The following is a 16,532-nucleotide window of genomic DNA, read 5'->3' as shown; positions in this document are numbered from 1 at the left end:
GATTTGTCGGTCCTATGACACACCAATGCGAGCAAACAAATTATATTTATATTGATTTTATTTTTTATTTTATTAATGGTCGTAGTTTTAAAATTTGCGCCTTTACTAGCAGGTGTTGGTAATTGATGGAAGAGCAAAAAAATCAGCTGTTGTGACATGGGAAATATAGTGCTTAAAAATATTATGAAGAAAGATTTTTTTTTTTTGAGAAATGCTATATTTAATCGCAAAAGTTTGAATTCAATAACAATACATGAGTATTTTCCAACAAGATGATTTATTCATAAAGAATAAACATTATCAACACGTAACAATACAGTAAGCACAACTGAGTAAAACGAAATGTGCTCTCCCTAAAGTTTGCATTATTGAAAAACCCAGCTGTTGGATTAATGTTTTGCATGTTCATGTTAACTGTTTTCAATGTTGCTGGCATGGAGGACGATGTTGTGGCTGTGGAATTTGACGATATGAGAGTTGTGGTCTCATGTGCAGATGGTGACGGTAAGTTTTCAAGTTGAGCCTGATTTTCATGGGTTCGTGGTGGCAAGTTCGAGAACCTGGTCGACAGCGGTGGAAGAGCTACGATCGTAAAAGGGGATGAAGATGCAGACGCCATCGCAGAATGCTTTTTTTTTTTTGCTTAGAGGAGAGCGATCTGTTATATGACCTCATTGAACTCTCATTCCTTTGGTTCGACATGAACATGATGTGTCGTGCTTCAAATCCCTGATCATTAAGGTAAGTGTTTGCAGTGGCCCGTAAACAGTGGGATGTGTATTTATGCTCCACACCAGCAGCAAAGCAAATCTCCCCGAGAGACTTGTTGAAAGTGCGCTTTGGCAGGGGTTTTGCTGAATACCAAATATCAGAATGAACTCTCTCTTATATGTATTGGTTGAAAAGATTTGTAGCATTTGAATCTGTTTTTGACATCAGTAACTTTAAGAGATAAACATGACAGCAGTTTTCATTATCAGTTGCGTACATTATCTTGTCTGTATGGCTGTCATCGGCATCTACACCACCTTGATGATTATTTTGTAATGTTTTGTGTTGTAATGCAGCATATTGGCAAGTTTTATCTGTGCAGAAGACAAAGCTGTTATGATTAAACTTATGGTGGAACTCTAAACCTATGGTAATAAAATTGATGGACAGAAAGTACCATACAGCATGGCGCAAAACCACTGGTGATGATGTGGCACCTTGGAGGTATTTATAAATCTTCTGCAGATCATGTATCTCGATAATATCTTTGTGTGATGTTGGCTTTGACAGATCAAGTCAGGTTCGCTCTTTAAAGAAACCATCCAAGATTCCATTGGCTGTTCTGAACTCCTTGTCATGGACTATATTTACATCTCTCTGAATGTCAGCAAGATGGCGATTTATTGCTCCTTTGATATTGATCAAAGTATTTTTGTGGTACAAAGGCTAAACATCATCATCAACTTTTTCTTTGGGGCTGGCTTCACAATAAAATCACGAGAGATGACTGGCAAGAGTTGACACATTTGCTGTTTGCAGGTCTAATGTTGCACCATTAGTACAGAACCATAGATCTCCATGTTCCAATCTAAAAGGAGTGAGTTGTGTTTTAGAGACTGACATTGTGTAACGTTTGGGGGTCTTGTGTTTGGTTGTGTAAATTCTGCAACAAATCTTGACCCTTAAAGATTTTTATACAAATGTCAAATTGCTGCAAACACATTTACCTTGAAAAATCCCCATGCTGTATTTCTTTTTGTTGATTTTGCTTGCCTGGAGTCGAAAAATTTCTCTATTTCCTCATTTGTAACAGTTTTGAATCTCTGTGGAAAATGTGGTTTGTTTTCATTACTTCAGTTTTGATTTATAGCTCACCTGAGCTGAAAGCTCAAGTGAGCTATTCTGATCACATTTTGTCCATTGTCCGTCTGTCCGTCTTTTAACTTTTAACATTTTGAACTTCTTTTGTAAAACCGCTTCGCCAATTTCAACCAAAATTGGCACAAACCATCCTTATGGGAAGGCAAGTATAAATTGCAGAAATGAAAGACCGATCTTTATTCAAAGGGGAGAAACCTCAAAACTGTAGAAAAAGAGAGTGCATTTTTAAAAATTTTGAAATAATATTGTTCTTAGTGAATCATATCAATAGCCTAGTGCACTATTTTACAATTATTATGTTTCTCTCAGTGGACCATATCAATAAGCTAGGTCGTCATGGTGAACATAGGAAAAGCTAAGTTTACTATGGTACAATGGTTATGTTCTTACCAGAAAGCGGATATCAAGAGGTAAGTTATACTTATGTACAGCTGCTGTGTTGCTTTCAAGAGACTACTACCAATAACCTAGGGTACTAATTTTGATGTTAAGTTGCTCTCAGTGACAGTATCAGTAGCCAAAAATACTAATTTGTAGCTGTTATTTTTCACCCAATAGAGCTATCCATAGCCTAGGGTACAGATTAATACCAGGTATATACCTGTTAAGTTCCTTTCAGTGGACTAAAGCAATAACCCAGTGTACTTATTAATATTTGGAATGATGCTTCTATATAGACAGTTTCAATCGCCTGAGGTTCTGGTGCATAGCTGTTGAGTTGCTTTCTGTGAAAAGCATGAATTGTGTCGGGTACTAATGTATAACTGGATTTTTAGCTCACTTGAGCTGAAAGCTCATGTGAGCTATTCTGATCACATTTTCTCTGTTGCTTGTCTGTTTGTAAACTTTTCATATTTTCAACATCTTCTCCAGAAGCACTGGGCCAATTTCAACGAAACTTGGCACAGAGCATTATTAGGCAAAGGGGATACAAAGTTGTGAAAACTAAGGACCACCTTTTTTTTCAAGAGGAGATAATTAGGAATTATTGAAAAAAAATTAAGAACTTTTCAAAAATCTTCTTCTCAAGAACCAATTGGCCAGGAAAGCTAAAACTTGTGTGGAAGCATACTAAGGTAGTATAGATTGTGAAAATCATGACCTTTTAAAGATAGGGTGGGGCCACAATGGTGGGTCGAATTTTTTCATAGGAATATATTGAGTAAATCTTTAAAAATCTTCCTCTCAGAAACTAACCAGTCAGGAAAATTTGTGTGGAAGCATCCTAAGGTAGCAAGGGATAGTTTCGGATAAAGTACCCGTCAATATTTTTGTAAAATTGAAAGTTGCTGTACTTGAAGGCTTATGAGTGTTGCTAAAATTCATGAAATGATTTTTAATGATTATCATTAGTTAGAGGGGTGTCTCTTGTTGAAATTGATATGCAATATGTAGGCCCCATATGTTAGGTACATGAGAATCAGAAGTAAAATGCGAAAACCTGCGGCTATGACTGTTGTGTTGACTTTACACAGTGAAATTGCAAGTTACAGATGGGAGGTAAAATAACACGAAAAGTAGATGGATTGGACATTGTCAACTTTACACCGGTAAGTTTCTGACATGTGATGGTTCAACATGCACGCGGTACGGAATGTCAACCCTTTGCAGGGAATTAGTTGGGGGAGGTCTAAAAAGCTGAAAAATTAGCAAAATATGAAAGGGTTAAAATCTAATAAAAACCAATATGTAGAGAATTTTACAGGTTTTGACTAGTAATTTTCTTCAGAAATTGGTGATTGGCCTTATAAAGAGTGAATTAAAGGTATTTGACCTGAATGGGAACTGAGGAAATTCTAGTTACAGAGTTCCGAAGACACGCATCCCCTGGCTACAATGAATTGTATAAAAAAACCTGTCCAAAGCAGATAGATAAGGAAAATGCCACAAGTTTCAGAAAATTAGGTAAAAGTGTTCAAACTAATGCTTCTTGTGAAAATCAAAAGATAGGGGGAGGGTATACATGTAATGGTATTTTTAAGTGATGTGATGCTTTTATCATGATAATATCAAGTAGATGTTTGTAGTATTAAGGATGACGTTTATTCAGAATGAAAAAAAATTCCACTGATGATAATGAAACCCCATCTATTGTATGTTATAGACCTTTGATTGTAGTGTTACTTTTCACTTTCAAAAAAGTAGGTCAATGACCTACTTTTTGAGTAAATGGCCATTGAATATTTTTTGAAAAATCAAGAAAAATCCCATAAAATTTTACACTACAATTGACATTTTCTTAATTGTAAATATATTTCAAATAATAAAGCACTTTAAAAAGTGTCATACATTTTATGAATGGCAGTGGCACTAAATAGGTACAAAACATTAAGATTTCAGCTACAATTTGAAAAAATATTCCAGTCCGAATTTCCTCTATCAGTTTTCAAATTCCTACCCATTTTTTATCTAAGTTTACAAAAAATTGAATGATGATAATACAAAAACATTTATAGCATTGAACTACTTATATTGTCCTTATTCTGTTGGCATAAATTTTATATTAGGTAAATGATCAAAATTTTGAGATATGGTGTCTTTTATCGTTTTTAAGCATTTTTTAATATTTTCGCAATTCGTGCCATACAATTATTTTAATGAATAAGTGAGGTAAAACCAGCAGAAAATATGAAAAATTTTATAGACTAAAATATAAAATCTTAACTTTCAATATTAGAGTACTTCCAAAAATGTTTTAGCGGAAAACAAAATCTGCAAAATTTAGTCCTAATTTCCTCTGTTTGGCTAAAAGTCTATTTTTGTTTGAGCCTAATTACGTAATAAAGTAAAAATATCAAATGTTTTGTCAATAATAATTCATTTTATTAATACTTTTTTTGTTTAGAACAAATTTTACTCATTACATTGAACTTTATAACAATCCGAATTTGAGAACTCAAATCCTGAGTAAACAACACCCTTAAATAAGGTTTATTTTTTAAGGAGGTTGAACAACAATTGACCTCTAAAAGATTAGATAAAGATGCTTTATTTATGGGGAGCCCTATGAATCTCTGTTAAATAGAGGAAAGTGGAAATGGTGGGTTCACTTAAATGGCCATATTTTTCTTAAACCTCAATGGAATTGGCAAAATGTGGTGTCCTTTTCTCAGAACAGGATAAGCTTTTCAATTTTAAGACAAGATGACTTTTCAGAGAATGTTAGTGTAAGTTAAAGGAAGCAAGGGACAGTTTCGGATAAAGTAACCGTCAATATTTTTGTAAAATTGAAAGTTGCTGTACTTGAAGGCTTATGAGTGTTGCTAAAATTCATGAAATGATTTTTAATGATTATCATTAGTTAGAGGGGTGTCACTTGTTGAAATTGATATGCAATATGTAGGCCCCATATGTTAGGTACATGAGAATCAGAAGTAAAATGCGAAAACCTGCGGCTATGACTGTTGTGTTGACTTTACACAGTGAAATTGCAAGTTACAGATGGGAGGTAAAATAACACGAAAAGTAGATGGATTGGACATTGTCAATTTTACACCGGTAAGTTTCTGACATGTGATGGTGCAACATGCACGCGGTACGGAATGTCAACCCTTTGCAGGGAATTAGTTGGGGGAGGTCTAAAAAGCTGAAAAATTAGCAAAATATGAAAGGGTTAAAATCTAATAAAAACCAATATGTAGAGAATTTTACAGGTTTTGACTAGTAATTTTCTTCAGAAATTGGTGATTGGCCTTATAAAGAGTGAATTAAAGGTATTTGACCTGAATGGGAACTGAGGAAATTCTAGTTACAGAGTTCCGAAGACACGCATCCCCTGGCTACAATGAATTGTATAAAAAAACCTGTCCAAAGCAGATAGATAAGGAAAATGCCACAAGTTTCAGAAAATTAGGTAAAAGTGTTCAAACTAATGCTTCTTGTGAAAATCAAAAGATAGGGGGAGGGTATACATGTAATGGTATTTTTAAGTGATGTGATGCTTTTATCATGATAATATCAAGTAGATGTTTGTAGTATTAAGGATGACGTTTATTCAGAATGAAAAAAAATTCCACTGATGATAATGAAACCCCATCTATTGTATGTTATAGACCTTTGATTGTAGTGTTACTTTTCACTTTCAAAAAAGTAGGTCAATGACCTACTTTTTGAGTAAATGGCCATTGAATATTTTTTGAAAAATCAAGAAAAATCCCATAAAATTTTACACTACAATTGACATTTTCTTAATTGTAAATATATTTCAAATAATAAAGCACTTTAAAAAGTGTCATACATTTTATGAATGGCAGTGGCACTAAATAGGTACAAAACATTAAGATTTCAGCTACAATTTGAAAAAATATTCCAGTCCGAATTTCCTCTATCAGTTTTCAAATTCCTACCCATTTTTTATCTAAGTTTACAAAAAATTGAATGATGATAATACAAAAACATTTATAGCATTGAACTACTTATATTGTCCTTATTCTGTTGGCATAAATTTTATATTAGGTAAATGATCAAAATTTTGAGATATGGTGTCTTTTATCGTTTTTAAGCATTTTTTAATATTTTCGCAATTCGTGCCATACAATTATTTTAATGAATAAGTGAGGTAAAACCAGCAGAAAATATGAAAAATTTTATAGACTAAAATATAAAATCTTAACTTTCAATATTAGAGTACTTCCAAAAATGTTTTAGCGGAAAACAAAATCTGCAAAATTTAGTCCTAATTTCCTCTGTTTGGCTAAAAGTCTATTTTTGTTTGAGCCTAATTACGTAATAAAGTAAAAATATCAAATGTTTTGTCAATAATAATTCATTTTATTAATACTTTTTTTGTTTAGAACAAATTTTACTCATTACATTGAACTTTATAACAATCCGAATTTGAGAACTCAAATCCTGAGTAAACAACACCCTTAAATAAGGTTTATTTTTTAAGGAGGTTGAACAACAATTGACCTCTAAAAGATTAGATAAAGATGCTTTATTTATGGGGAGCCCTATGAATCTCTGTTAAATAGAGGAAAGTGGAAATGGTGGGTTCACTTAAATGGCCATATTTTTCTTAAACCTCAATGGAATTGGCAAAATGTGGTGTCCTTTTCTCAGAACAGGATAAGCTTTTCAATTTTAAGACAAGATGACTTTTCAGAGAATGTTAGTGTAAGTTAAAGGAAGCAAGGGATAGTTTCGGATAAAGTACCCGTCAATATTTTTGTAAAATTGAAAGTTGCTGTACTTGAAGGCTTATGAGTGTTGCTAAAATTCATGAAATGATTTTTAATGATTATCATTAGTTAGAGGGGTGTCTCTTGTTGAAATTGATATGCAATATGTAGGCCCCATATGTTAGGTACATGAGAATCAGAAGTAAAATGCGAAAACCTGCGGCTATGACTGTTGTGTTGACTTTACACAGTGAAATTGCAAGTTACAGATGGGAGGTAAAATAACACGAAAAGTAGATGGATTGGACATTGTCAACTTTACACCGGTAAGTTTCTGACATGTGATGGTGCAACATGCACGCGGTACGGAATGTCAACCCTTTGCAGGGAATTAGTTGGGGGAGGTCTAAAAAACTGAAAAATTAGCAAAATATGAAAGGGTTAAAATCTAATAACAACCAATATGTAGAGAATTTTACAGGTTTTGACTAGTAATTTTCTTCAGAAATTGGTGATTGGCCTTATAAAGAGTGAATTAAAGGTATTTGACCTGAATGGGAACTGAGGAAATTCTAGTTACAGAGTTCCGAAGACACGCATCCCCTGGCTACAATGAATTGTATAAAAAAAACTGTCCAAAGCAGATAGATAAGGAAAATGCCACAAGTTTCAGAAAATTAGGTAAAAGTGTTCAAACTAATGCTTCTTGTGAAAATCAAAAGATAGGGGGAGGGTATACATGTAATGGTATTTTTAAGTGATGTGATGCTTTTATCATGATAATATCAAGTAGATGTTTGTAGTATTAAATAAGGTTCATTTTTTAAGGAGGTTGAACAACAATTGACCTCTAAAAGATTAGATAAAGATGCTTTATTTATGGGGAGCCCTATGAATCTCTGTTAAATAGAGGAAAGTGGAAATGGTGGGTTCACTTAAATGGCCATATTTTTCTTAAACCTCAATGGAATTGGCAAAATGTGGTGTCCTTTTCTCAGAACAGGATAAGCTTTTCAATTTTAAGACAAGATGACTTTTCAGAGAATGTTAGTGTAAGTTAAAGGAAGCAAGGGATAGTTTCGGATAAAGTACCCGTCAATATTTTTGTAAAATTGAAAGTTGCTGTACTTGAAGGCTTATGAGTGTTGCTAAAATTCATGAAATGATTTTTAATGATTATCATTAGTTAGAGGGGTATCTCTTGTTGAAATTGATATGCAATATGTAGGCCCCATATGTTAGGTACATGAGAATCAGAAGTAAAATGCGAAAACCTGCGGCTATGACTGTTGTGTTGACTTTACACAGTGAAATTGCAAGTTACAGATGGGAGGTAAAATAACACGAAAAGTAGATGGATTGGACATTGTCAATTTTACACCGGTAAGTTTCTGACATGTGATGGTGCAACATGCACGCGGTACGGAATGTCAACCCTTTGCAGGGAATTAGTTGGGGGAGGTCTAAAAAGCTGAAAAATTAGCAAAATATGAAAGGGTTAAAATCTAATAAAAACCAATATGTAGAGAATTTTACAGGTTTTGACTAGTAATTTTCTTCAGAAATTGGTGATTGGCCTTATAAAGAGTGAATTAAAGGTATTTGACCTGAATGGGAACTGAGGAAATTCTAGTTACAGAGTTCCGAAGACACGCATCCCCTGGCTACAATGAATTGTATAAAAAAAACTGTCCAAAGCAGATAGATAAGGAAAATGCCACAAGTTTCAGAAAATTAGGTAAAAGTGTTCAAACTAATGCTTCTTGTGAAAATCAAAAGATAGGGGGAGGGTATACATGTAATGGTATTTTTAAGTGATGTGATGCTTTTATCATGATAATATCAAGTAGATGTTTGTAGTATTAAATAAGGTTTATTTTTTAAGGAGGTTGAACAACAATTGACCTCTAAAAGATTAGATAAAGATGCTTTATTTATGGGGAGCCCTATGAATCTCTGTTAAATAGAGGAAAGTGGAAATGGTGGGTTCACTTAAATGGCCATATTTTTCTTAAACCTCAATGGAATTGGCAAAATGTGGTGTCCCTTTTCTCAGAACAGGATAAGCTTTTCAATTTTAAGACAAGATGACTTTTCAGAGAATGTTAGTGTAAGTTAAAGGAAGCAAGGGACAGTTTCGGATAAAGTACCCGTCAATATTTTTGTAAAATTGAAAGTTGCTGTACTTGAAGGCTTATGAGTGTTGCTAAAATTCATGAAATGATTTTTAATGATTATCATTAGTTAGAGGGGTGTCACTTGTTGAAATTGATATGCAATATGTAGGCCCCATATGTTAGGTACATGAGAATCAGAAGTAAAATGCGAAAACCTGCGGCTATGACTGTTGTGTTGACTTAACACAGTGAAATTGCAAGTTACAGATGGGAGGTAAAATAACACGAAAAGTAGATGGATTAGACATTGTCAACTATACACCGGTAAGTTTCTGACATGTGATGGTGCAACATGCACGCGGTACGGAATGTCAACCCTTTGCAGGGAATTAGTTGGGGGAGGTCTAAAAAGCTGAAAAATTAGCAAAATATGAAAGGGTTAAAATCTAATAAAAACCAATATGTAGAGAATTTTACAGGTTTTGACTAGTAATTTTCTTCAGAAATTGGTGATTGGCCTTATAAAGAGTGAATTAAAGGTATTTGACCTGAATGGGAACTGAGGAAATTCTAGTTACAGAGTTCCGAAGACACGCATCCCCTGGCTACAATGAATTGTATAAAAAAAACTGTCCAAAGCAGATAGATAAGGAAAATGCCACAAGTTTCAGAAAATTAGGTAAAAGTGTTCAAACTAATGCTTCTTGTGAAAATCAAAAGATAGGGGGAGGGTATACATGTAATGGTATTTTTAAGTGATGTGATGCTTTTATCATGATAATATCAAGTAGATGTTTGTAGTATTAAATAAGGTTTATTTTTTAAGGAGGTTGAACAACAATTGACCTCTAAAAGATTAGATAAAGATGCTTTATTTATGGGGAGCCCTATGAATCTCTGTTAAATAGAGGAAAGTGGAAATGGTGGGTTCACTTAAATGGCCATATTTTTCTTAAACCTCAATGGAATTGGCAAAATGTGGTGTCCCTTTTCTCAGAACAGGATAAGCTTTTCAATTTTAAGACAAGATGACTTTTCAGAGAATGTTAGTGTAAGTTAAAGGAAGCAAGGGACAGTTTCGGATAAAGTAACCGTCAATATTTTTGTAAAATTGAAAGTTGCTGTACTTGAAGGCTTATGAGTGTTGCTAAAATTCATGAAATGATTTTTAATGATTATCATTAGTTAGAGGGGTGTCACTTGTTGAAATTGATATGCAATATGTAGGCCCCATATGTTAGGTACATGAGAATCAGAAGTAAAATGCGAAAACCTGCGGCTATGACTGTTGTGTTGACTTTACACAGTGAAATTGCAAGTTACAGATGGGAGGTAAAATAACACGAAAAGTAGATGGATTGGACATTGTCAATTTTACACCGGTAAGTTTCTGACATGTGATGGTGCAACATGCACGCGGTACGGAATGTCAACCCTTTGCAGGGAATTAGTTGGGGGAGGTCTAAAAAGCTGAAAAATTAGCAAAATATGAAAGGGTTAAAATCTAATAAAAACCAATATGTAGAGAATTTTACAGGTTTTGACTAGTAATTTTCTTCAGAAATTGGTGATTGGCCTTATAAAGAGTGAATTAAAGGTATTTGACCTGAATGGGAACTGAGGAAATTCTAGTTACAGAGTTCCGAAGACACGCATCCCCTGGCTACAATGAATTGTATAAAAAAAACTGTCCAAAGCAGATAGATAAGGAAAATGCCACAAGTTTCAGAAAATTAGGTAAAAGTGTTCAAACTAATGCTTCTTGTGAAAATCAAAAGATAGGGGGAGGGTATACATGTAATGGTATTTTTAAGTGATGTGATGCTTTTATCATGATAATATCAAGTAGATGTTTGTAGTATTAAATAAGGTTTATTTTTTAAGGAGGTTGAACAACAATTGACCTCTAAAAGATTAGATAAAGATGCTTTATTTATGGGGTGCCCTATGAATCTCTGTTAAATAGAGGAAAGTGGAAATGGTGGGTTCACTTAAATGGCCATATTTTTCTTAAACCTCAATGGAATTGGCAAAATGTGGTGTCCCTTTTCTCAGAACAGGATAAGCTTTTCAATTTTAAGACAAGATGACTTTTCAGAGAATGTTAGTGTAAGTTAAAGGAAGCAAGGGACAGTTTCGGATAAAGTAACCGTCAATATTTTTGTAAAATTGAAAGTTGCTGTACTTGAAGGCTTATGAGTGTTGCTAAAATTCATGAAATGATTTTTAATGATTATCATTAGTTAGAGGGGTGTCACTTGTTGAAATTGATATGCAATATGTAGGCCCCATATGTTAGGTACATGAGAATCAGAAGTAAAATGCGAAAACCTGCGGCTATGACTGTTGTGTTGACTTTACACAGTGAAATTGCAAGTTACAGATGGGAGGTAAAATAACACGAAAAGTAGGTGGATTGAACATTGTCAACTTTACACTGGTAAGTTTCTGACATGTGATGGTGCAACATGCACGCGGTACGGAATGTCAACCCTTTGCAGGGAATTAGTTGGGGGAGGTCTAAAAAGCTGAAAAATTAGCAAAATATGAAAGGGTTAAAATCTAATAAAAACCAATATGTAGAGAATTTTACAGGTTTTGACTAGTAATTTTCTTCAGAAATTGGTGATTGGCCTTATAAAGAGTGAATTAAAGGTATTTGACCTGAATGGGAACTGAGGAAATTCTAGTTACAGAGTTCCGAAGACACGCATCCCCTGGCTACAATGAATTGTATAAAAAAAACTGTCCAAAGCAGATAGATAAGGAAAATGCCACAAGTTTCAGAAAATTAGGTAAAAGTGTTCAAACTAATGCTTCTTGTGAAAATCAAAAGATAGGGGGAGGGTATACATGTAATGGTATTTTTAAGTGATGTGATGCTTTTATCATGATAATATCAAGTAGATGTTTGTAGTATTAAATAAGGTTTATTTTTTAAGGAGGTTGAACAACAATTGACCTCTAAAAGATTAGATAAAGATGCTTTATTTATGGGGAGCCCTATGAATCTCTGTTAAATAGAGGAAAGTGGAAATGGTGGGTTCACTTAAATGGCCATATTTTTCTTAAACCTCAATGGAATTGGCAAAATGTGGTGTCCCTTTTCTCAGAACAGGATAAGCTTTTCAATTTTAAGACAAGATGACTTTTCAATGAATGTTAGTGTAAGTTAAAGGAAGCAAGGGACAGTTTCGGATAAAGTACCCGTCAATATTTTTGTAAAATTGAAAGTTGCTGTACTTGAAGGCTTATGAGTGTTGCTAAAATTCATGAAATGATTTTTAATGATTATCATTAGTTAGAGGGGTGTCACTTGTTGAAATTGATATGCAATATGTAGGCCCCATATGTTAGGTACATGAGAATCAGAAGTAAAATGCGAAAACCTGCGGCTATGACTGTTGTGTTGACTTTACACAGTGAAATTGCAAGTTACAGATGGGAGGTAAAATAACATGAAAAGTAGGTGGATTGAACATTGTCAACTATACACTGGTAAGTTTCTGACATGTGATGGTGCAACATGCACGCGGTACAGAAGGTCAACCCTTTGCAGGGAATTAGTCACTTTCTTTAAATTAGAAACCTGCGAAATATATATATATATGTATATATTTTACTTAATTTAAGCGTTTTATGTCACAATATGGAGGTATCCCATGCCAGTGATTCAACCTAATATAACAAACAAGTGAATATTTAACATTTTTGTTTTATTTCAGTTCCACTTGGAATGTGAATGAGGTATAAAGAACAAACCCCTTCAACGCCACTGTATCTTCTGCTTGAAGATTCGTCCAGTCTGGCGAACGAAAATGGAAGATGCATTCTCCATCGAATTCTGCTAAGATGTTGAAGTTGTCACACTCAAGACATGAACTCTACCAAGAAGTTTAAGGACAACTTTTACTCAATTGTGTGTCCATACAGCCAGGGCACCATGCCCTCGTAAACCACTTGTCTAGAACACCAAGTTGCGACATTCTCTGCTTACCTACCGCAGCAATTTGCCATGTAGAAAGGTCCAAATGGCCTGTGTTTGAGAAGAGCTAAAACAGGCAGCATCATTCACGATGGCACGAGCCATCAAGTCTGTTGCTATCTGTGTGCAAAGAGGCTGAAGATGCGGAAATGAAAATGTCGTGTATTTCATGAGAAGATTAAAGATGTTAAACGAAACTATAAGCTGTAATTTTCATTATACTGTATTGATCATAGACGTCACTACAGTAACGTTTTAATTATCGTACTTAATCATGTCACATGCATATCATAACATTGCAAATGATTTATGTAAATCCCATTGGGGCAAGTGGCAATTGACATTTAATCAAAACTTTTTTAGCTCACTGACACGAGGTTGACTGGAGCTTATGTTATACCGTTGGCGTCTGGACGTGGTAAAAGTTTGTGGTGCAGGTCTTGTATCTAAATTATTAATTAACTTACCTTCATCAAACTTGCATGGATGGTGCATCTGGACAAACTAATGAACTTTTAAGACTTGGATGCTGAATCTGGAACTTGAATTCTGGATGTTGGCTTTAAAAATGTTAAGAGCAGAGCAAAGTTTTTGGAGCAGGTGCCATTTGATGACTATATCTTACTTACTACTGGTCCTAACTCCACCATACTTGCATGACAGGTGTGTCTGATGATAGATATGCAGTTGACAGGATCAAATGCTTAATCTGAGCCATAGGTTTCAGATGCTGAATGATGATACATTTAAGGTTTTTGGAGTTGGTTAATTTTTTTTGGAGCAGATGCCCTTTGATGGACACATCTTAGTTTTTGGTTTAGTGTTTATCAACTTTGTATAAATGATGCAGGTTTTGATACTGATGCACTCAACATGTATGGATGCTAAATCTGAACCATATTTTCCGGATTCCGGAGGTTATTATAATGGAGCACGTGAAGATTTTTTGAGTAGTCGAATGTAGGTTTGATATCTGGAGAACAGCTGTCCTGACAAACTTATATGGATCATATAACTTTGAATTTGATACATACGGCTTGCTTCAGAAACAGAGAATGATCTCTTCATTATCAAGGATGCTAAAACAATTGTCCTAAGTACCTCAATCAAACGTGTTTGAAAGATGAGTTTGTTGTTATATAAAATGATTCCTATATTATTGTATTGGATGATATGATACAGTATTGTGTTATATGATACAATTTTGAATAATATAACGTAGTATTGTAAAATAATATAATATTTAAGAAATAAACAGCAATTGAAAATTTTTATCGGACCTGGTTTGTCACGTGATCATATCCTGTGAAGCCCAAAGGGCTTCTCGGAAGACTTGATTACGTACCAACTGAGTTCATATCCCGGTGAACATTTTATTTAACGTTATATAATAAGTGCCCGAGAAAACCATTGTCAACCGACGCGAAGCGGGGGTAAACAATGGTTTTCGAGGGGTGTCAACAGTTACCCTCCCAAATGGGCGCTATTTATTTTATTATAATGAATGTCTTAATTTTAAAGAAAATTTTACTCCTTTTAAATAGAAATGAAGTGAATTCTATGGCAATCGGTATATGCGCATAATTTACGCGCATGTAGCAATTCGTTGGGTTACCCGTTGCCAAGTGTGTTGCTAACGCTCAGGGTAATTGAACGGATTACCAACTGCGTCTAAACCAATCAGATTTTAGTATTTAACATGAAATTATAATAATGCTGATTATAACTTATATTTACATTTGAAATAGGCAAACCCTTGAAAATTATTAAAATCAAAGTACTGAAAGTACTGTTAGACGGTGGCGTCGTTTGAAAGTGGCATATTACATGTAACAATGAGTGATGTATGATAATTATTTTTGTCGAAAACCGCGGCCAGTATCGCATACATGCACTAATACTTAACGCTTACTCGCACAACTGGTCGTGAGTTTCCTACATGGATAATTCTATGGAAATCGTAGCTGTGATCTCAATCTACACTTTACAAATGATGTGTCTCTTGGTCGTCATCTTTTGGGTAAAACCCAAAGATTTTTCACAGTAGTCTTTGTCGTATAGAAGTTTGTATCTATATTTTGTATCAATATGTTTGTATCTATATCAGTTGACATTAAAACCTCGTTTGAATGACTCATTATATATGTGGGTTGCCACCACATTTTGAATGAATAAATCAAATCCAAAGAGATTTCATCACAGTTAGCTCAAATATTTGATTGTTTGAAGAAGGGGAATTTTGGTTTTTTCCCTTTTGGCCTTTGGGTTGACCCCGCAAAGGGAAACAACTTTTGAAAAGTGTGGATTGGACTATTGTGCTTTAAAGATATTGTAGATTTCATTAGTAACGAGAACAAATAAAGCTTTGGCATGATAAAATACTTATTTATACTAACTATTTGGGCATACATATAGTATGTTAATTGTCCCTTTCGACAGCATTTCCCCTCAATTTCTTCACGGGGAAAAAGTTGCAGTCTTGTGGACTATCACATTAGATTTTTTCCATATAGTCAGTTAATACATTTAGGTGTAAAGAAAACGGAATGGGTTTACAAGAACCTGTTTGATAAAATTGGTATTGCTTTTGGAATGCACGTCATCCTGAAAAAGAAGAGTAAATCAATATTTTATCTTCGACTTTAGTGGATTATTTCCATTTGCTCACAACGAAAGTGAATGAAAATTCTAAAAAATATCATACAACATTCAGTCACGGCAGTTTCATTAATCAACGTTTTAAACATTTGTTCTTTTGTATTTAGCAATAGATTTATTTAAATCATTTAAATGAATTCGGGAAAGTCACATGCTATATTTTATCGCATCTCAGTACACTTTAACACGCATAAATTACTTGCTACATTAAACTTTTCTAGTAAACTTACAACAAATATTGATTAATTTTACAAAATAAGTTTTTAAAAACACCAAACCAACAAAATTCAAGTTGAACGCACGTTTTTCTGACCGTACAGCTGTGTATATAAAGAAGATGGGGGAATAAGATGGTGCAACTGCCCATTTGGTTTAGTCGTAAAATACAATTTCAAATTTAGCATTTTTTCAATTCAATATATTTGATATGTTATTATACAAGTCTACAAAATGGTAATTTCTAACTATATTTAGTTTGAAATATTCAAAAAGATAAAAATAATAATAAATCTTTAAGTTTTGGTGGTATCGAACCCACAACCTAAAAACCCAAGTTCTATAAAGTTTCCTTATGGCTGGTGCTCTAACCACTGAGCCATTTCATTCACAACAAAGAGTGTTGTTTAAATGCTATATGAGACTATGACCACGAATTTACGGACTTGTATTATATTTCTAAAACGTTCAATTGTTGAGCTACAAAATGACATTTTTGAACTGTAGTGGGTCATCTTTCCACATTTTTGTTGAGTAAAATCGGTTTCAAATCCATTAAACCAC

At 34.0% G+C, this 16,532-nt stretch overlaps 1 long non-coding RNA gene across 3 annotated transcripts; it reads right to left on the bottom strand.

Annotated features, from left to right (window-relative positions):
• Nucleotides 1-292: 292 nt before the first annotated feature.
• On the bottom strand, nucleotides 293-14,003 carry LOC128171006 (uncharacterized). Of its 3 annotated transcripts, none has more exons than XR_008241973.1 (4): nucleotides 13,107-14,003; nucleotides 12,872-12,993; nucleotides 1,719-1,814; nucleotides 293-1,579 (listed from the first exon to the last, which is right to left on the bottom strand). It is a non-coding gene; the product is annotated as an uncharacterized LOC128171006 (long non-coding RNA). The 3 variants fall into 3 exon arrangements; XR_008241974.1 differs by having other exon boundaries at nucleotides 13,111-14,003; XR_008241972.1 differs by having other exon boundaries at nucleotides 12,872-14,003.
• Between the last annotated feature and the right edge of the window lie 2,529 nt (nucleotides 14,004-16,532).

The sequence above is a fragment of the Crassostrea angulata genome, chromosome 2 (genome assembly GCF_025612915.1).
Source record: "Crassostrea angulata isolate pt1a10 chromosome 2, ASM2561291v2, whole genome shotgun sequence".
Classification (NCBI taxonomy): Eukaryota; Metazoa; Mollusca; class Bivalvia; order Ostreida; family Ostreidae; genus Magallana; species Magallana angulata.
The sequence above is the reverse complement of the archived record's forward strand: the minus strand, read 5'-3'. Positions and strand labels throughout refer to the sequence as shown.